The following is a 22,589-nucleotide window of genomic DNA, read 5'->3' on the forward strand; positions in this document are numbered from 1 at the left end:
GGTGCTTTTAATTCAAAACTTACCAAGATTAAGTCTAACGTATACCTGATCGGGAAGTGAGGCTTTCCGCGTCAGCCTGACGGCTTGTCTTCGGAACTGAGGTCAACACGGGAGCTGCTGGGGTGCCATTTTGAATTCTGTCGAGATGGGCCTTCCACAACAGAGGAAGGACTGACGCAGAAACCCAGGGAAGGGGAAACCGGAGTCCCTGGGAGTGGTCTCCTTGAGGGTCCCATCAAGCTCCAGGGCCTGACTACTTTCCATCCTGAAACCAGTAGCCTCCAGGCCTTGGGTTCTTAGAGGCCCCTACACCTTTCAGATGAATTTCCCTTTGTTACTTCAGCAGCTCACATGACTCTCTGGGCTCTGCAACCCAAATTCCTCAGTAACACAAGGTGTAATTGAGAAAGACCAGCATTAATCGATTAGCAATCCGAATTTCCCATCAATACTCTCAAGAACTTTTACAGAACGCATCTAAAGTGCGAACAAATTGATTTGGCAGCCAGGCGACAGATGTTTAGCTTCCTTGAAATTATTTACTGTTCTGACCAAACCTTCCCAGCATCGGCAAATTGCGAAACTAAATCTATTTTGTTTATTGTCCACAAGCCAAAATTCACCGGCAGCACAAGGCAGGTTGCTATTTTTAAGGTAATTGCCTTTGGCTTTTTGGCATTCAGAATCTCTAGCAGGATCTGCCCGTCCTTCTCAGCCCTGGGTGGCCGGGTGGCCAGCTCCCTACATTCCAAACCTGGTTTCTGTTTTGTTTGTTTTGTTTTGTTTGTTTCTTCACCCACAATAGGAACGTTCATACCTGACCACTTGTCCCGAATTTAACGGGAAGGAGGAAACTGGCTAAAAAGAAGTTCAGTGAATTCCGCTCGTGTTTGTGTGGGCACGCACAGTGCCACCCCACACGCATGTACCTTGTCCCTGCTGTCTGCCAGGCCTGTGCCAGCTGCCGGGTACTCAGAGATAAAGGGGACAGTGTCTCAGCCCGTCAGGGGCCTCACAGGGTCATCAGGAAGACAGACAGGTGGCCAGGAACCATGATGCTGTGTGACAGGTCCAAGAGGCACACAGTCTTTGGGGACAGAGAACAGAGTGAGACCACCTGCCAGGCCGATCCAGGAAAACCACAGAGAAGTGCGGGCGTTGGGGGGGCAGGGCCCTGGTGGTGGACTGGCTGGTCTGTGGGCAGTCAGGAATGGAAAGAGCATTCCGGGAGGGAGACAAGGACGGACAGAAGCATGGTGTTGAGGAGCCATTCGGAGGTCTCGAGACACTGCTTGTAGGCCAGTTCCCTGAACCCAGGGAACCCATCCGTGCCCTATGAGTACAGGAAGTAGAAATGCCTTTGCGTCTTTATTTCTTCTTCTTTCTTTTTGTTTTTGTTTGATAACAGATATATGTATATTTCACATACAATTCGCCCGTCCAAGGGTACGATTCAATGGTTTTTAGTACACGCACCATGTTATACAGACATCTCCACCACGTGATTTCAAAACAGCCCATCGCCTGGGCCGCCTGGGTGGCTTAGTCGGTTAAGCACCCGCCTCTTGATTTCGGCTGAGGTCACCATCTCACGGTTCGTGGGATGGAACCCTGACCGGACCTCTGTGCACTGACAGCACAGAGCCTGCTTGGGATGCTCTCCCCCCACCGCCCCTCTGCTCCTCCCCAACTTGTGCTCCCTCTTTCTCTCTTTCCATAAAAATTAAAAAAAAAAAAAAAACTTTAAAAAATATATCCCATCACCTGAAAAAGACATTCTGTACTCAGCAGTCACTTCCCCTCCCCCAGCCCCTGGAAACCCCGATCTAGTTCCTGTCTCTACAGATTTGCATACTGGACAGTTCATATAAACGGCACAACGCAGTACGTGAGCTGTGACCAACTTGTTCCGCTGAGAATCACGTTTTCCAAGTTTACCCAGGTGACCGCACGGATCAGCACTCCGCTCTCTTTTACTGTCAAATAACTTTCCAGGGTATGGATAGACCACATTCTGTTAGTCCACTGATGGACACTTGGTCTCTTTCCACCTTTTGGCTGTTCTGAATTCCATTTCGGTGAACATTCACCCGCAAGTTTTGTGTGGACGTACGTTTTTATTTCCCGTGGGTACGCACCAGAGCGGAATGGCCGGGTCCTTTGGTGACTGTACGTTTAACGTTTTGAGCAACCACCAGGATGCTTTCTGGTAGCTGCGCTATTTCACATTCCTACCCGCTGTGCGTGGAGGTTCTCATGTCTGCGTACATTTGCTAACACTTCTTATTTTCTGTGCTTCTGAGCAAAGCCATCCTAACAGGTGTGATATGATGTCTCATTGTGGTTTTGTTTTGTATTTCCCTGATGACTAAAGAGATTGATGATCTCTTCCTGTGATCTTTCTTTTTATTTTGTTTTTGAGAGAGAAAGAGAGAGAGCGCAAGGGAGGGGCAGAGAGAGAGAGAATCCCAAGCAGTCTCCATGCTCAGCATGGAGCCTGACATGGGGCTCGATCTCGCAACTGTGAGATCATGACCTGAGCTGAAATCAAGAGTCAGACGCTTAACCCACGGAGCCATCCAGGCACCCCTCTTTCTTCTTGAAAGTTCTTTCTTAAGGCCCAATAAATAACCGATGTCTGGACTTAAAAAGTGACTCGAAGGAGCCAAGGGACATCACTTCAGACTGGGTAGGTAAAGGACTGCCAGTCCCAGATTTAACTGGGCGGCTTTGGGCAATTTACCTAATCTCCAGGAGGCTCAACTTCCTCATCTGTAATACGGGAAAACAGATACCTAATTCATAGGCTTCTGGAAAGTAAATAATATATGGAAAGAACCTGTTGCTTGATGGTCAATAAATGTTGGTTTCTTTCTCTTTCTTCTAATAGCTGACTGGGGACAGCTGTGTAGTAACACATTGTCAAGAATTTCATAACTGCTAATGTTTCACAGCAGTAAAATGCCCCTGAGGGTGGGAAAGGACTTTCCGACTGTATTTGCTCGGTTGTTTGGCAAAGGCCGAGACCTGGGGCCTGAAGCAGACAGCAAACCCGGCCACGCCTCCCCTAACCAGGCCATCCACAGCTGAGGAGGCTCAAAGAAGGATCTGCTGGTATCTTCCCCCGGCCTTAAAGACCCCAAAGTCTCCGTGTGGACGGCACAAGGACTTGGCAAGGTGGTCCAGATGGTACAGAGAATATGTGCTATGCGTGCTCAGTCGAGAGATTCCTGGAAGCCTGAGTTTCCGGGGAAGGTCATGGCGATGTTGGTCTCTGAGCCGAAGAGGGGGAAGAGGGAAGAGGGGGAAGAATTGGATGGTTAAAGAGGAGGGCCATTTCTTCCCCTCCAAAGGGAACCTGATATGTGAGCCGGGCCTAGGCTTGCAAAGTATCTGGGGGTTGGAAGGAAGCGAGTAAAGCTTTGGTTGACTGGAATTCGTGTGGAAGGGAGCAAGAAATCCAGCAGCGAGAAACGGCCTCTCCGAATTCCTACCATGCCACCATCTATGGCTTCGGTTGCTTATGTGTGACTGTCAGGGCTCTCCCAGATGGCTGCCGTGGGTGTTGCCCAGTGGCTGTCTCGTGATCTGTGCTCTCATCCATAGTCAACTCATGGACAAACAGAAAGAGCGTCGTCTTGCTCCTACCATCGACCCTCTCCCACACCAGGTGTACTGAGCAGGTGCCCCCAAGAGCTGGTCGGGGAGCCGGTGCCTGGCAATACCCATGACCAGGCCAGGGCAGGCTCCCTGCTGGGATCTTTCCCTTCTGTTGCGCTCAGTTCCTGTCTGGCCGCCCCCCTGGCCCTGGCCGGGCGTTCCTGACTTTCCCGGCTGCTGGCTTTCAAGGCAACTGTCTAAAGAGGGACATCTTTTGGGTCAATATATATATATATATATATATATATATATATATATATATGAAAGTCTGTATATTTACACTCTATATGTACAAAATTATGTCATGGACTGAATGCTTTGGTCCCCCTCCCAAATTCACATGTTGAAGCCCTACTCCTCAATGGGACAGTGTTTGGACAAGGGGTTAGATGAAGTCATGAGGGTGGGGGCCCCATGATGCAATGACAGAGACCAGAGTTCTGATCTCTCCTCACTCTTTCACAGAGGTCACATGAACACACAGCGAGCTGGTAGCTCTCCAGAAGCCAAGAGAAGAGGAAGAGAAGCTTCAGATTGCAACCTGCTTTGCCGGCACCTTGACCTGGGAGGTGCAGCCTCCAGAACTGTGAGAAATGAATTTCTGTGGTTTAAAGCTACCTTGTCTGTGGTGTTCCATTATGGCGGCCCAGGCTAAGACAACATCTATACAAACATATTTGCTGCCTGGCAAAACTCTCGACCCCCACTGCAGTTGTACAAAAACACCTGTTTCTCCTTATTGTTTATCGGCTTTTAAAGCGATGGTGAATTTTTCTAAGTTGTTCTCGAAGAACCCTGTGTACCTCGTGGCAAAGACCTCCCCTGTGCCTATGGCACTCAAGGAAGCGATTTCATATTACCAGGATAGCGCCCTGCTCCTGGCTCGAGTCCTCTGGGTCCTTCTAAGTTGTTAGAGAACATACATGCCTGAGAACATTTTTCTGAAGTTCTTACTCTGTGAAACATCGCGTTTGTCTTTATTCCCGTGTAAGAATGCATCAACAGTGAGTAGATTTCGTTTTATCATTTTTCAACTTCAAACTAACATCCCAAACACCTATAGTGATTTTATAGTTTGGGACACGCATTTTTCCAAAGAGCATATTTTTTGTGAGTGGCTTAAAAAGACACGGTCCCCTGGTGAGTCTGTTTGCTGCCCAGCAGGTCTGAGGGATGTTGAGCTGGAGACCAGGTTAGCTCGCCCCTTGTGGGGAAAATTGGAACATCAGGTGGGACAGAGGCGCAGTGGAAACAGGTGTCCCCTGTGAAGCTGTATTGACGCAGAAATATTTTCCTACAGGCCTTGCATATTATCTGAGTGTGAATAATGTTGATTTGCCTACCTTGAACACACCTAATCTTTGGCTCCATTCTGATATCGAACCAATTCATCAGGCCACGGTCAAGTTCACATGTTACCATTCCAAGGCACGATGGCTTTTGGAAGATGCGCTTGTATGGGAGACGTACCAGGCCGAAACTTAACAGAAAAGTCTTTGGCCTAGTTGCTCACGCCTTAGGTAATTTTCGTAAATGTCTTCAATAACTGCGTTGTTGAACAACTGGAAAAACTCTAGCATGAACCACCCCGACGGCTTGACCACTTGAGAAGGCAGGGGGCGGGTCAGACCTCCGTTTGCGCGTCTGCGCTGTGCCCAAACAGCTTCAGTAGCGCCCGCCTGACCTCAGCCTTGGCCCAGCCTCCGCCAGCTATGCCGAGCTCCGGAGTCTGTGTCCTGTTCCTCCCTGCGCCGCCTCTGAAGCCGAGAACGTTCGAACCCGGAGGACATCACAGATCCAAAATGTCTGCGATGAAAGGGACCCCCGGGGTCACCCATCCAACCCTTCCGTGGATGAAGATATTGAATTGCAGAGATGCAAGGTGATCTGCCAAGGGCATTCGGCGCGTCACAGGCCGAACACGGGCTGCCTCCTGGGCTCCTGACTTCCGGGCCCTTCCCCCGCCTCGAGTGGTGGCAGGCAGGTGCCCTCAGCATCGGGTACTCGTGCTCCTGCTGTGTTCAGCCTGCAGCCGGTCCCCTGGGGCCGTTTCGCCAGTATTGTTAGTCACCTAATTAAATGGGAAGCCGCAGCCACCACCCTGCCCTTAATTATTTCGAGGCATCCTGTTCCCTTGGAGTTTTAACACCTCCCCCCTCCCCCTGCTCCACCCAACGCCCACACCCACCTCTGCAGCAAGGAATTATTGTACAAATTTGAGCTGTTTTCCCAGTAAGAAGGCAAGTTTCAAAATAGGAGGTGCAGCCAAGAAGAGGAAGGGGAAGGGGAAAGGGAAGGGGAAGGAGAAGGAGAAGCTCGGTTGCGCTTCAAGAGGAGCCAGAGCTGACAAAGACCTGTGAGTCGTGTGGACACGGTGGTGTCGTCCTTGAAGGAGATTCCAAAAGAGAACAGAATAGCAACAGAGAACATTTCGCTTTGGCCTTCCGGTTCTGTTCAACGGCTGAACTCGGTTGCACCTGCTGTGCCCAGGCCCCTGGCTCTGTGGGGAACGAAGATAAAGTGCCGCACCTCTGGCCTCAGAGAGCGATACAGTTTCCAGGGGGAAGAAAAGGTGTATCCAAATAAAGCATGTTTATTAGTGGAAGGCAGGAAGGGTTCTCAGGCAAGACAGGGGCAGCGCCTGCTGTTTTGGGTGCAGGGCGGAGCTCTGTGTCCGCGGAGAGTGGCTCAAGGCCCCGAGGTGCTGGAACACACAGAAGCCCCACGCCAGCGCCGGCCCGTGTGCAGCGCCCTTGGCCAAACCCGCAGTCACAGTTCGGGTATCACTTGGGGCTCTCCTTGGGGGTCAGATTTAGGGACCACGGGATATCCTGGAGCCCCGGTTGCACGGGAGGCTCTAAATGCCATGAAGGGGGCCCTTAAGGAGGATTTGGAGCTCAGGTTAGATGGCCCGCATTGAGGTTAAGATGCTCCAAGTCTAAACAGGCAGCAGGGGGAGATGGGCCTAGGCCATCTGTGCTGACAGCTTGGAGCCTGGAGCCGCTTGGGAGTCTGTGTCTGCCTCTCGCTCCGCCCCTCCCCCGCTCATGCTCTCTGTCTCAAAAATAAATAAACATACAAAAATTGTTTTTAAAAAATAAAAAAAACCAAGTTATTTAACTACCACAAACTCATGAATACTTACAGAGTATTATTACATCTGGCTTAGCAACGGGGGTAGGGACAATTCACATTCGTTGCAGTGCATGCGTGTTTAAAATTGTTGGAAAACTCAAAAGAATAAGTGAGGAAATGCATGCCAGTGCCCAGAGAGAACAAAGAGCCCACAACTTTCTACATGCATTAGCAGAAAGCTCAAATATTGCAATGTACAATTGAAAAGTGAAAAGAGGGGCGCCTGGGTGGCTCAGTCGGTTAAGCGTCCAACTTCGGCTCAGGTCACGATCTCGGGGTTTGTGAGTTCGAGCCCCGCGTCAGGCTCTGCGCTGACAGCTCGGAGCCTGGAGCCTGCTTTGGATTCTGTGTCTCCCTCTCTCTCTGCCCCTCCCCTGCTCATGCTCTATCTCTCTCTGTCTCAAAAATAAATAAAAACATTAAAAAAAAATTTTTTTAAATAAAAAAGAAAGGGTAAGTTGATAAGTGCAACGGCCCGGATGCATATCCCAGGTATTAAGCTGAGCACAAGAGGAGGACTCAGCAGAGTACATCCTGGATGGTGTCATTTATATGAAATCCAGAGAAGCTCAAACTAACCAGGGCGGATGGACATCACATCAGTGGTTACCTGGAGGTATGGGGGTTGGGGCGGAGATCGACTGCAGAGGGATATAGTGGAACTTTCTGGAGTGACGGAAATACCTTATATTGCGATTGGGATGGTGGTTGTATGAATAATACACGTATCGAAATTCATCAATATCGCCATTAAAAAACATGCATTTTGTTGTATGTAAATCAGGCCTTCGAGATGCTTCTTTAAAAAAAAAAAATAGCTAAGGGGCACCTGGGTGGCTCAGTCGGTTAAGCGCCCGACTTTGGCTCAGGTCACAATCTCCCAGCTTGTGAATCTGAGCCCCGCGTCGGGCTCTGTGCTGACAGCCGGGAGCCTGGAACCTGCTTTGGATTCTGTGTCTCCCTCTCTCTCTTCCCTTCCCCTGCCTGTACTCTGTCTCTCTCTCAAAAATAAACATTTTTAAAAAATGGCTAAAGTTAGTCACTGTGCTCCGTTGAAGGTCACACGGAAAATGTACTGGGAAGAACATGTTAAGAAGAAAACAGAACAGCTGCCCCCAAAATAAGAATCCTGATAATCCTCATGTACACAGGCTTGCTAGAAACGTCTAACACCCGCAGCAGCCAGTTTTCCTAGAAGCCAAGAAAAGGCATCTCAGCACATGCTAGTAACCTTCAGTTCCAGTTGCAAAATACTCATCGCAGAAGCGGCTCGCATCCCATGAGTAAGAGCGCACGGTCGTAAATCAAACACGAGTCCTTGGGTGTGTTCCCTAGCCCACCAGGCACCAACGGTAACTTGCCCGTGGGGACCCGTCTGAGGTCCACTGGTTGCATCTTGCTCAACATCCAGCGTTCACAAAACACATTTGGGGATCCCTGTGGTACCCACGCCTCCCGCCGCATCAGGAACCGGAGGACGGCACGCCAGGCTACTCACACATCTGGCGGCGTTGGTCGTGCGTGACAAACCGTGGTCTCTCCCTGCACCTCGCCTGTCTCCCGCCCAGCAGAGCGACAAACAGACGGTTTGCTGTGAGCTCTGTCCTTGATGCCCATTACCCGGCTGTGACCGCCCCCGTGGAACCTGGCAGGCACCCAGTCTGTCTCAAGGAAGGCTGTCTGCTGGGCCCCACGTGCCCCATAGCACGGGGACCAGCTTTCCAGCGGGACGTTCTCTCCCGGGCAGGCTCCGCCCTCCCATCACCACCCCCCGCCCCAGAAAAGTGCAGCCCGGCCCACAGACAACCACAGGCCCCTTGCCCTGTCTTCTCTGTCTGCACGTAACAGCCCCTGGATCACAGCGAAGGCTTGGGTTGGGGGCCCCAAGTCTGTGCAGTCGGATGGAATGCAGGGGGAAACAGGCATCTGTGAATGCAGCCCCCACCTTAATTCTGTGGCCACACAGAGAGGCGGAGGGCCACGGCCCGCAGGTCTAAATGCTGACAAGTTATACATGAAGCTGCATTTACAATCTGGCCCTCTCCTTGTCCCCCCGGGACCTTCAACTCTCACCCCAGAATCATCCTCGTGACCCGGAAGCTAACCCAGCGACCATGGATCAGCTGTGCCAAACCCAGGACTCCCGGGAGATGACTGGCCTGGTCAGCTCCCCCAGAGCCCAGGACCGACCCACAGATGCGCTCCCCTAGTGTCCCTGGGCTTCCTGGCACTGGGGGTGGGGGAAAGTACAGCCATCAGGGGGCCAGGCCTGCCTAGACCCCACTTAAGGTGGCTGGTGGAGAAGCCAGGTTGGTACAAAAGCAGCTCCACTTTGGGGGGGGGGGGCGGGATGTGTGGAGCGCATCGGGCAGCACGGCGGGGCAGGGGTGGGATCAGGCGGCCGGCTGAGCTTGGGCCACGGGAACGTGCAGAGCCACTGGGAGTGACCTTCCTCCGGCTGTGTGCAGCCTCCCAGATGCAGGAGGAGAGGGGTACCTGGGTGGCTCAGTCAGTTAAACCAGATGCAGGAGGAGAGGAGCGGCCCACGGATCCTGAGCGAAGGGACCATTTCTTACCCTTGTTTACAGACCCGAGAGTAATTTTCACAAGGACATAACTCAAGTAGTGCTTTCTATGTTTGCTCTTGTCGTCATTGTTAAGCAGGTCCTGTCTGGTGCCTTCAATATTGGCATGAACCAACTCTCCGAAAAGAGAAACAAAACTTAGCTCTGAAAGACTAAGTCTGAAAGACGTCTGAAAGACGTTCACGGAAATTATGATTTCGATGCACTTGAAAGCAATGCATTTTATTCTTTATTTTTTCATTTTTTTGACGTTTATTTTTGAGAGAGAGAGAGAGACAGAGCGTGAGTGGGGGGGGGGGGTGGGGGCAGAGAGAGAGGGAGACACGGAATCCGAAGCAGGCTCCGGGCTCCAAGCTGTCGGCACAGAGCCCGATGTGGGGCTCGAACCCACGAATCATGAGATCGTGACTTGAGCCCAAGTCGGATGCTTAATTGACTGAGCCACCTGCGTGCCCTGAAGAAAGTGCATTTTAAAACAATGAATGTAGGGGCGCCTGGGTGGCGCAGTCGGTTAAGCGTCCGACTTCAGCCAGGTCACGATCTCGCGGTCCATGAGTTCAAGCCCCGCGTCAGGCTCTGGGCTGATGGCTCGGAGCCTGGAGCCTGTTTCCGATTCTGTGTCTCCCTCTCTCTCTGCCCCTCCCCCGTTCATGCTCTGTCTCTCTCTGTCCCAAAAATAAATAAACGTTGAAAAAAAATTAAAAAAGAAAAAAAAACAGGGGCGCCTGGGTGGCGCAGTCGGTTGAGCGTCCGACTTCAGCCAGGTCACGATCTCGCGGTCCGTGAGTTCGAGCCCCGCATCAGGCTCTGGGCTGATGGCTCAGAGTCTGGAGCCTGTTTCCGATTCTGTGTCTCCCTCTCTCTCTGCCCCTCCCCCGTTCATGCTCTGTCTCTCTCTGTCCCAAAAATAAATAAACGTTGAAAAAAAAAATTAAAAAAAAAAAAAAAAAACAATGAAAGCAGAGGGGGTGACGGTTCATGCTTTGTCCCCTGATGCAAGGACCCCATCTGTCCCCGGTAAGAAAGTAGACCCTGGGGAAAGGGAAGACGGAATGGGCACATGCCCAGCTACACCTCACTGGAGTGGCCACATCCCGGCCAGAGACGGGGGACACATAACCTCAGTGCAACACATGTGACTAAGTACTCTCCTGACATGAAAAGGGAGGGAGAGAAGCTGTGTACATCAGCGAAAGAAAAGTTTACTATGCCGTGCTCAATGGAAATTAAGAAATGCAAGTTTTAGGGGCGCCTGGGTGGCTCAGTCGGTTGAGCGTCCGACTTCGGCTCTGGTCATGATCTCACAGTCTGTGAGTTTGAGCCCCGCGTCGGGCTCTGCACTGACAGCTCAGAGCCTGGAGCCCGTTTAGGACTCTGTGTCTCCCTCTCTCTCTGCCCCTCCCCTGCTCATGCTCTGTCTCTCTCTGTCTCAAAAATAAATAAAAACATTAAAAAAATTTTTTTTAAGAAATGCAAGTTTTAAAACACACAGGATAATACATAATGTTTCCCCAAATTGCATATACAAAGATCTAGAGAATAGATCAGAAGGACACACATGAATTACTCAAAAGTAGGATCTATGAAGGGGCAATGGAATGAACCTTGGGTTGGAATGAATAAGGGAATAAAATAAGACAAGATTTCTCTAATGGGCTAATGAAGACAGGGCACCCTGAGCTGGCGATCAAGTGCAATCCAACTCTGTGCTCCTAAGATCCAAAACGAGCAAGAAACCGATGAACTTGGGCGGCCATTGCACAGGAATAGCTGTGAAAGGCTAGAAGCTACTTAGTTATTCAAGAATTAAGGGGCCAATCAAATAAATTATGGTACATCCATATGATGAAATAATATGCAGCCATTAAAAATTACACTGCCCTGCGATATTGTGATTTATGAGATGTACACACTTGGTCTTCATCCAATTCCTGGCACAAAACACCTAAAACCCTTGGAATTTCTTCTAAAGAGAGCAGCAAAGATGTCTTTTGTTATGTTAATGAGGCGGCTTTTGGGGAGCACCTTTGGAGGGGGCTGGTTGCCAAGGAGACCAACCTTGTAATTAAAGGCTTGCAACATTTAGTACCCCCTCCCCACTCAGGGGAGGAAAGAGGGCTTGAGATTGAGTTCAATCACCAGTGGCCTTGATTTAATCAATCGTGCCCGTGTAAGGATGCCTCCTTGTAAAGGATGGGGTTAGGACAGCTTCTGGGTTGGGGAGCTCTCAGAGACGAGGGGAGAACGTCACACTCAGAGCAGGGAAGTTCAATGCCCCTTCCTGTTCACCTGGCCCCGTGCATCTCCTGTTTTGAGTTGTATCCCCTGATAATAACCCAGTAACCTAGTGAGTGAGACGCTTCCCTGAGTTCCGGGAGCTGCTCTAGCTAATCCGTTGAACCTCTATCCGTGACCAGTCCATCGGAAGCACAGATAACAGCTTGGACTCATGATTGGCATCGGAAGAGGGGTGGGGAGGCAGCCAGTCTGTGGGACTGATCCATTAACCTGTGGAATCTGAGATCTGAAGCTGCCTCCAGGTAGTGTCAGGGTTGGGTTAAACTGTAGGACACCGGCTGGTGTCCGAGAATTGCTTGGCTACATAGAGGAAAAACTCCACACGTTGGAACCGGAATCAGAATCGTAGTGGCATCAATAAATTCATTAACGTGGAAAGTTACTCATGATGCATCGAGAAGTTAAAAAGCAGATTATAAAATAGGATGCATGACTGGGGCGCCTGGGTGGCTCAGCTGGTTAAGCGTCCGACTTCGGCCTAGGCCTAGGCCTAGGTCACGATCTCACCATTCCTGAGTTCGAGCCCCGCTGTGCTGTGCTGACAGCTCAGAGCCTGGAGCCTGCTTCAGATTCTCTGTCTCCCTGTCTCTCCTCCCTTCTCCCTTGCTTGTGCGCTCTCTCGTTCTCTCTCGCGCGAGAGAGAATAAATAAACAAATATACAAATAAATAAACAAAAATAAACAAATAACATGTTAAAAATTTTTAAAAATAGTATGTATGATTGATTCATACATAACATAGAGACCACTGCGTAAGAATGTATACAGCAAAGGCTTGAATGTGGTTACTACTGAGATAACAAGTACCTCTCCCACTTTTTCTCCTGGTTTCCCTGTGTCTTCCCATAGTTCAGCAGTAACATATATTGCTTACATGATAAAGAAATACAACATTTTCGAAAGGGGCTTTAATGCAGTAGGAAATAACGTGCTAACGTGCCAATTCGCACGTGCGACTCCTCTCTCCGCCTTTAGCGTATTGTAGAGATTGCGAGTGTCCAACTATCTTTGTGCCGTTCGGGCATATCAGCCCCTAGAGGTGTTGATTTCTGGAGGAAAAAGAGATCAGCACCTTGAGGTAGAGCAGGAATATGACCTGCAGGTGTTTCCCGCGATGAAGGAAGAGCCTAAATATAGAAAATTCAACTCTGGGAATGAACTCATGCTGTTCCATGATGTGAACCTAGCAAGTTTTCTTCCTGTGCCATTCTTCAAGTGCATGTGGAGGGGAGCCGTTTGGGCGGCTGTCAGGATATAAGGTAGTTTTCCGCTCTCTCCTCCGCTCGCCGCCTGTTTCTGGGTCATTTGGCACCCGTATGCCCACACCATCCTGTTGGAAGGGGCCCAAGGGAAAGACCATGGTGGTTAAGGGCACAAAATCTGGACTTTGCCAAGAACAACACTCAGGCCACTTGGGCTTCACAGGGTAGGACTCCATCCAAAGAGGCGGGCTCTTCCTGCCCGCCCCCCCCGCGCCCCCCCCCCCCCACCCCCGGTAGAGAGCACAGCTGAGAAAAGTAGAATTTGCCCAGGACTTGCTAAGACTTTCCTGGAACTTACAAAAGTAACTTCCAAAGTTAGAAGGGACATTACTTCAACTGTGTGCCCTACTCCCAACTGAAAATCAAACCACAGCCCGGAACATAATTTCCACTGTGACTTTGAAGGGCTTCCTCGTATGTGCGTGGCCTTTTTGCAGGTTTAAATGTTTATAGGGGAAATAATTGTGTCATTGTCAGAAAAGGTTTTAGGGTCAGCCCTAAATAGTCCACCAACATAGTCATTGAGAATTCTCATTTTCCAACCCCACGGGAGTCGTTCTAAGCGTGCTTCAAACCCCGTTAGCTAACTTAGGCAGGATTTGGAGGCCCCAGGTGTGCCTATAAAGAAACAGAAACTGATTTGGGGAAGGAAGGAGGGAGAGAAAAGATTGATTCCAGGCACCAGAAACGCCTGGAACAAACATCCTAAACGGGAGGGAGTGTGGCCTTTCAGAAGACGGGTACAATTCCATCCCCCCAAGTCATCCAACATCAAAAATGTGTTACAAAAACCAAATGTGGTGTGGAATATATGAAGGAGATTGGTGTCCCCTGGACACTGAAAGGAGTGTTGAAGGCAGAGCCCCTGAAAATGCTAGTTTTCGCAACAAGTTCACTGCCAAAGTAACTAAGGCTGTAAGAAGAACTGACATGCTCCTTATAGGCTAAGCAACAAGGAAGAGCCGATGTGTGCTGTGGACATGTGAGAACTTGGGAGACAGGCCATCTTGGTGTTCATGATTGCCAAGAAGGGGTTTCTGTGCCAAGCCAGTTCCATGGCTGATCTAAGCTACAGAACGGTAGCTAGGACCAAGTCCCTGAAGAGGACAACCTCCCTGCAAATGAGAAAGGGACTTCTGAAAACCCTTTTTAGATTAAAAAAAAAAATTAATGTTTATTTATTTTGAGGGGAGGAGGGGCAGAGAGATGAAGAGAGAGAATCCCAAGCAGGCTCCACACTGTCAGTGCAGAGGCCAACGTGGGGACTGAGCCCACGAACCCGTGAGATCATAGGTGGGCTACTGTTAGAGACGTGAGTTTCTGAACATATCATGAGAGCTGACCTCCAGGAGATATGCCCTGTGGCGGACAGACTGTAAGATGGCTCCCGTGACTCACCTCCTGGAGCTGGCTGTGCAGTTTCTTCCCCTGGAGTATGGACAGAATTTGTGACTTGCTTCTAATGAACAGAACATGGCAAAGATGTTGGGGTGTCACTCCATGTCTATGCTCCATTATGTGAGACTCCATCTAAGCAGACCAACACTAGCGACTCTCGCTGATAAAACAAGGGGCCGCACTGGGAAAGCCCACGTTGCAGGGAACATCAGGTGGTCTCTGGGAGCTGAGCACAGCCTCTAGCTGACAGTCAGCAAGAAGCCACGGCCCTCAGTCCCACAACCACAAGACGGTTAATTCTACCAACTACCCAAATGTGCTTAGAAGTGGATTCTTCACCATTCAAGCCTTCAGATGAGAACACAGCCCGGCTGACATCTTGATTACATCCTCGTGAGATCCTAGGCAGGGGGCCCACTAAGTGGTGACTGAATTCCTGATTTGAAGACACCGTGAGAGGATAAACATGGCAGGGGCGGGGGGTTAGGCCACTAGGTGTGTGATAATTGGTATGAAGCAACGGACAGCTAATACACACGCCTGGCTAATGTAGGAGGGTGGCAGATAAAGTCTGGTGAAGTTGTCGTCCTTCTGTTGGAACATCAGGGCTAGAAAAGCCTCGATATACCACCTTAGTCTACACACACACACACACACACACATACACACACCCAGCTGTAAATCATTCCTTTTGTCATGGCAGGAAGGGGGACAATAACCAAAGACCTAGTGCTGTGGCATTTTCTGCAGGCTGCTCACGGAATTGGAACAAATGCTTCAAGAAGCCCAAATAGAATAAATCAACTCCTTGAGCGCGGTGTTTGCACCAGAAACCAGAAGATCTGCTTTGACCTTATTATATCGGGAATGTTAATCTTTCTTAAGTTTATCTTTAAAGTAAATTAACTAACTAATAGATAGATAATCTATTATCTAACTTACCTAAGATAAATTAGTTAACTAATAGATAACACCCGTTGTTCTCTCTTATGGGATAATTTTGAATCTCTAATCATGCAACAAACGTGTCCTTAGACCTATGTCACCACCAGTGTCCAACTTTGAGTTTTAAAATCAACACCACGAGTGGCACCTGGGTGGCTCACTCGGTTAAGCATCTGACTTCAGCTCAGGTCACAATCTCACAGTTGTGAGTTCGAGCCCTGTGCCAAATTTGAGCTGTGCTGACAGCTCAGAGCCTGGAGCCTGCTTCAGATTCTGTGTCTCCCTCTCTCTCCATCCCTCCCCTGCTTGTGCTCTCTCTCTCTCTCTCTCTCTCTCTCTCCCTTGAAAAATAAATAAATAAACATTTAAAATCACCTCCATGACTACAGAATGGATAAACGTGACCTTGCAACAGTTCATGGTGCAGAAGTTGACCACAAGTTCAAGGGCAGGGCCGTCATGTGTCCAAATACCATCCTGGGCTGCAACGATTAGAGAGCCGCATCCACGTCCGGGCAGGTAAGATGTTTGCTGTGTTAAAGCACATTCATTCCCTGGGGTCAGTCCTAGGAAACCGGTTGAAAGGAGACAATGGGAGGGACCAGCAGTGTTTAAGGGAAGCACGATCTGACAGGTGAAGTCTCGTTCAATCGTGGAAGCTTGTAAGAAACCAGGAAAGGACAGGTAACTCTCTTTCAATACCTGCAGGGCTGTTCTCAAAGACAGAATTCTAATCCGTGACAAGCGGTACCCCTCACCCACCCAGGCACCTGCCCCACCATCGCACCAACTCTTTCCTTCGCCTGAAAGTGCTTTTCCAGGAAAGTGGACAACCCCTTCCTCTCCTCTTTTGCATCTCTGCTCAATGCAACCTCCCAGTACAGCCTGTCCTGACCACCCCAAACCTCACAGCCTCCCGACCTGGAACTCCCATCCCTGCTTCACTTTCCTCCATGATTCCTGGCACCTGACATACTAGTGTTTTACTTACTTGTTTGTTTGCTGTCTGTGTCTCCCCTGGAGTGCACGTTCCGTGAGGACAGGCAGTTGGCTCACTGCCATTTCCCCAGTGCCTCCATTTGTTGAGTACACAGAGTGGGCACTCAATAAATATTCAATTATTAGGTTAATTAATTGCTTAATCAGTCTTATTCATATTATTCTGCTCTTTATGGAGACATTTGTCATATCCTTCGTCTCTAGATTATAGCTTCTTAAGGGCAGAGACTCTAAGGGAAACATTTGGATTCCCTAAGTACTTAGCACATTGATGAATGAATGAATGAATGAATGAACCAACCAAGGAACAGACCATCTAAGGCCTAAAGGGCAAATGACACATTAGAAGAGGACAGGGAGCCACCAGGAAGCCTTTGAACAGAGGTTTGGAATTTCTTCTTGTAGCAGAAGTCAGGCTTCTGTTTACAGTACTTGCAAAAGAGTAAGCCCAGTGTTCAATTTATTTTTTATTTATTCAATATGATTCAGAGTTTTTCAAACCAAACAGGAATTAAAAAAAAATTTTTTTAATGTTTATTTATTTTTGAGAGAGAGAGAGACAGAGCATGAGTAGGGGAGGGGCAGAGAGAGGGGGAGACACAGAATCCGAAGCAGGCTCCAGGCTCCGAGCTGTCAGCACAGAGCCTGATGCGGGGCTGGAACCCATGAATCGTGAGATCACGACCTGACTGAAGTCGGACACTCAACCGACTGAGCCACCCAGGTGCCCCCAAATGGGGATTTTTAAAGAAAATTCTTCCTAGAGTCAAATAAGTTTGGAAAATTCTACATCTCACAATGTTGAACACACTTCTTTATGGCAAAGCTTATTTACAGATGCTTTTAAAATGCTAATATCCATTCAGAATAATTCACCAACATTCCCAATATTTTTTTTTCCAATTTTGTTTTGTTACTGTTTCACCACAGGGCACTCTGCCCATGGAATGGCCATGAACACCCTCCAGTGTTTCACAGCACAGTATCTGGGAAATGTCACTTCAATATATAGGTTCAAAATTAACCCTGGAACCTCTGTCCGCTACGGGCTTATTTAACTGGAAAACTCGGCGTTCACTCCTCTGTTTGCAGAAGATCTGACGTGTAAAAGTAAAGATAATAAGACCCAGAAGAGCTGAGCAGGACCTCTCTGTCTGTCAGGTGGTCAGAAAGGATCCAGCACTGTTTTTAAATAATAATAATAGTAAACTTTTAAAAAGTCTGCAGGTGGCAAGGTAAGGACACATGAGGAGGGGAGAGAAAGCTCGACCCCCAGGAGGGAGAAAGACACCCCTGTTTCCTTTGAGGGCAGAGCGTGTCTCGTACGTTGGGGAACGTCTTGCCCTCTCTCGGTCTTCTTCACGCTCAAGCGACAGCTAAGGCGGAGGCGAGCTCCGTGCCCAGTGGACCAGGGCTGTGCTGCAAACCTCTAGCGACAGCCCTCAGAGCCACCCAGCTCACCTCCAACTCTGTGTGGCTTCCAGGATGTGGGTGGCCAAGCCCCGACTCACAAGATGATGGCAGACGGGCAAGTGAAAGAACACCTCCAAAAAGCTCTTTTCTTTCCTTCATCAAACAAGCAAGCACGAAGGTTCAATGCCACCGGACGTCTTTTCTCGTTTCCACAAAGAGAGTGTGTTTGCAGAAAGCTGTTTCCCGTCCAGCGCGTGCCCCCCGGCTTCTTCCCAAGGGTTTGAAATATCAGAGTCTGTCACTTCCCTTCTTGTTGGCAGAGGAGACTTGGCTGGGCTTTCCTACCCAAAGCTTTACTCAAAGTAGCACATTCACGTTACATAAGCACGTCTGTGTCATATATGAGCGATGCTGACGCCTGGGGGGGGACTGTAAACCCAGACGCTTGCCATATGCTGGTGGAGGGTCTAAACCCTGGGGGTGGAGGGGGCTGGTGACGGGCATCCCTCCCTGCGCCCGGACTCCAAAACCCCCAGGCAGCCGGACAGCGTTCCCCAGGGTTGCTGTCCCACCCCCGTGGCAGGCTTTCCGTGACGGTGTGCCTCCGAGGTGTGGAGACATGTGTCTCTCTTTTTTCCTGCCCCTCTCCCAGCGAGGACTGTGTGGTTAGCGGTACTTCTGAGCCGGGGAGGGAGAGGCCTTGTTCTGGATTGTGCTTTTTCATTCTCAATGCCAGACAGGCCCTGGCTCCCTGGGTCCTGGGGGGACAGCCTTCTCCATGATCCGGCCTATTTTCCCCTGCAGATTTCTTATGTCCGGGAGTAGAGGGCTTTTGTTGTTTTGTTTTGGTTTGTTTTGTTTTGTTTTGTTTTGTTTCCTGTCCCTTCCTCCAAACCCAGTGGGTCTTGACCTGCACCCTTGGGGACCACGGTTTGCTACCCCTACCCAAACAGCTTCAGGTTTCCCACGTGAGCAGGTCCTGGGTGGGCCTCTAGAGGCAACTGCTCCTGTCCCCAGACCTATACCGTCAGGGAGCATTCCTCCCGTGTCCGTCCCCACCCTGGTCTTTCCCATGAGCCATGCACTGGTGAGGTCCATGGAGAAGAGCCAGGGGCCGGCACCAATTTCCCCAGCGTCTGCCGCTCCCAGGGATTCTAACCTCTCAGAAGAGCCCACATTCAGCCTCGACAATTAGTTAAAACTCTGGATGGAGACTTCTGGCTGCTTGTGTGCCGGCCCCATCCTTCCCGCGCCGTGCTCTGTATCAGCTGGCACCCCCGTCCAGCTCCTCGTGGGGACATGAGTCTCCCCTCCGGATCTCAGGCTGGTGGCTGCCCGTCTCACTGTTAGGGTGCATCACCCTTCCCTCCACCTTCCTACCTCCTCGGCAGAGTCTGGAAGTCCCCTCCCCGCCCCCACCTCTTTCTGAAAAGAATAAAAAGGTTTGAAAGGGATTCAATTTCTTTTGAGCCGATTTTGTTTTTGTTTTGATTTTGATCAACGTAACAACCCGGGGGCGGGTGGAGCGCTTTGTTTTTTTGTGTGACCTTTCACATACAGCAAACAAAACCCTTGGAATTTCTGCGTGCTGTTTTTACAATTTACAATAGGCATTCTCTTGAGTGCATTACCTAATGATCTTCTCGCAGTAACCCGATTCTCATTCTCGCGCCGTGTCCGCACTCACACGCCCGCAACGCCAAGGCCTTAACCCCCGCTCCCGGGGCCAAGTCTATGATTATTCTCTCTATGACATGCTTATCCTTGTAACAGTTGTGCTCATGTCATTTTAATTAAAAAGAAGCTTCGTTTTCAAGCAATTAGGGCCCTTGCTCAGAGAACAGAACTGAGCCTTTCAGGGCAAGGCTGGCTCTTGAACCCCACTCTTCAATCAATAATGATGTACTGTGTGCCCCGGGCCAGCTGTTGTATCAGATTCAGGATTAGTATTCACCGAGACCCAGCCTTCGGTGGGGCACAGGCTCGACTCGTTCGCTGCCATCCATTTAATTCTTAAGCCAGTGCCATGAGATCGAGACCATTATGTCCACTTAAAACATCGTTTTGTCGTTTTTTTAATCTCTCAAGTAGTACTCGTAGTTTTTTGCTTTTTGTTTTTGCTTTTAAATCCAACTTTGCAGAAGTATATGAAGTAGGGGCGGCTCAGTGGGTTAAGCGTCCAACGTCGGCTCAGGTCACGATCTCAGGGTCCATGAGTTCGAGCCCCGTGTTGGGCTCTGTGCTGATAGCTCGGAGCCTGAGGCCTGCTTCGAATTCTGTCTCTCTCTCCCTCTCTTTCTCTCTCGCTCCACCCCTCCCCAGCTCTCTCTCTCTCTCTCTCAAAAATAAACACACATTAAAAAAAAGTATATGCAGTAAAAAATAAGGCAAACCTCCTCCATCCCAACACCTAGGCTCCGAAGTAACCACAAGTAGGCTCATGTCTTGTGGAGGTTCCTTATATCTCCTTCCAGATAATATTTGTCCACACAGAATCAGACTGAGACATGATACATTTATAATACATACTTTTTCTGTCTATGTGGGCTGACTCTTTGCTACACTTTGCTACTTGACTTTTTGCACCATATATGTGTGTGTACTGTGTATTTATAGATAGTATACATATCTATATAGAGATATATAGGTATCTATCTACAGGGATGTGTTTATCTTAAACATCTTTCCTTATCAGTAGGTAAATAAGCATCTACGTTAATCTTCCCAAGCAGCTGTTCGGTATTGCGCTGAAGAGCTGTTCTAAAGTTTCTTTGCCAGTTCCCTCATTGAGAGCTATGTAAGTTGTGTCTGGATGTCAGTGACTCTGTAATAAATTAGCTGGGTGTTTTGTGGGCAAGGTAATTAATCTCTATCTCAATATTCTCATCTGTGTAATGGAAATAAAAATAGTGCCTCCCAATAGGCTATTGTAAAGATAAAATGGGAACATAATATAAAGCACTTAGAAGAGCATTTGGCATGTTGTAAACATTCAGCAACGGTTGGATGTTATTATTATAATAAATTTCTGTGTTCTTTTGCGAGAATAAACAACGCATTTCTGTAAGTAAAATTCATGTGTAAAAGAGTGCAGACACTTAAGAGTTTTGGGAAGCCCAGCCAAATTGCCTTCCTAGACATTTACTCTAAAAGCTTCAACCTCACAAAGAAAAGCAAGTCAAAGCAACAATGTAATTCCATGTCTCACCTACTTAATTACCCAAGACTGAGCAGTTGGAAGGGAACCCGTATTGGTGAGGCTTTGGGGAAAGGTGTCTTCAGACTGACCCGAATCATGTTTAAGAAACTCTCTTGCTGGGGCACCTGGGTGGCTCAGTTGGTTAAATGTCCGACTTCGGCTCAGGTCATGATCTCACAGCTCATGAGTTCAAGCCCCGCATCAGGCTTCCAGAGCCTGCTTGGGATTCTCTCCCTCCTTCTCTCTCTGCCCCTCTCCCACTTACATTTTCTGTCTCTCTCTCTCTCTGTCTCTCAAAAATAGACAAATAAACATTTTTTTAAAAAAAAGAATCTCTCTTGCTAATTTTGCCAGGCACCCTTGGAATATCTACAGGTTGTGTGTGTGTGTGTGTGTGTGTGTGTGTGTGTTTAACAATTATGCAAAGTCTAGGTTGGCCTTCAAGGACCCTGAGGCTGAGGGGTGGTGGGTAGTGTCCCTCTGGTAAGAAATCCCCTCCGGGTGCCATGAGTCCACTCCTGGGCCCAGATGGTTACCACTGAGCGGCTCTCGTTGTATTTCAGCTCCCTAAGTCACGGGGTTAGCTCTTCGGCCGCTCATAGGTCCATATGCAGCTCCCAAAGGAATAAAATAAATGATGTAGGAGGAGGGGACACTTCATTTAAAGTCTCTGAGGCCAGTGGTGAAGAGAGCAAACAGACTTCTGCCTCTGCCACCTTCCACTGTGTGAGCTGAAGCAAATTACTTGAGCCCTCGCCACCTCTCTCTTCAGTAAATGAATGTCAGTATCAGTCCCTATCTCCAGGGCTGGTCTCCATGGCAATTGGCCCAAGGAAGACCATAGGATCCACAGAATGCTGAACTGCTCCTGTTTCAGTGGGTGAAGAGCCACTGTCCTCAGCAACGCGCCTGACTCTGCAGGTCAACTCTTCCTTCCCATTCTCCCACAGCTAAAGGGTTCACGTCACGCCTGGCGCGGCAGTGGGCCTCCCCATTTTATCGCTGGAGCCGAATCCATTCCCGATCGAGCACCGCTCTTGCCCTGACGAAGCTGGATCATTCGACTGTCACTCTGGCCTGTTCGTGGAGTCACTGGGGATATTTGAGTGCACAGGAATCGCCCGGCCCCCGGTTCAAGCTCACCATCAATAATAAATTATGACCACAGTTGAAATTAAACTCTTAGTGCGGAACAAAGACAAGCAATCCTGTCACAAGGTCCCACTCAATCTTCTCCCTGTCTCTAGCTTCTCCGGGGAAGGGATTCTTGTTGGCAGTGTCTTGAAGAGGAGAACAAAGACGGCCAGAGAGCAGAAGGTGGTCCTCATAGCGTGGGACTAGCAAAGGGAAAGGTGGGAACCAGCCAGAAAAGGCTTGCTGGCCAAAGGTCTGGGAGGGCCTGGCTGGGGAATGAAGAACTGAAGGTGGGAGAAAGCCACAATCTCAGTTGAGGGGGACGGTCAGAGGCTGAGTCAGCTGAAGGGGTCTATGCTTTGGGGCCACTGGTTTGCGGGGGCCCCTTCCAAGACCCTGGGAGGGGCCGAGTGATGTATTGACATGGCCGTACATGTTTCTGAAAACTTTGCAGAAGATATTTTAACCACAGTTACTTATGATCTCTCTCTGCCTCTATCTCTCCTTCCCTTCTGTCAACTTCTCCTCGTGTCGCTGGTATTAGAGTGAAGTTGCCTTGAT

This window comes from Acinonyx jubatus, chromosome C1 (assembly GCF_027475565.1).
Source record: "Acinonyx jubatus isolate Ajub_Pintada_27869175 chromosome C1, VMU_Ajub_asm_v1.0, whole genome shotgun sequence".
Taxonomy (NCBI): Eukaryota; Metazoa; Chordata; class Mammalia; order Carnivora; family Felidae; genus Acinonyx; species Acinonyx jubatus.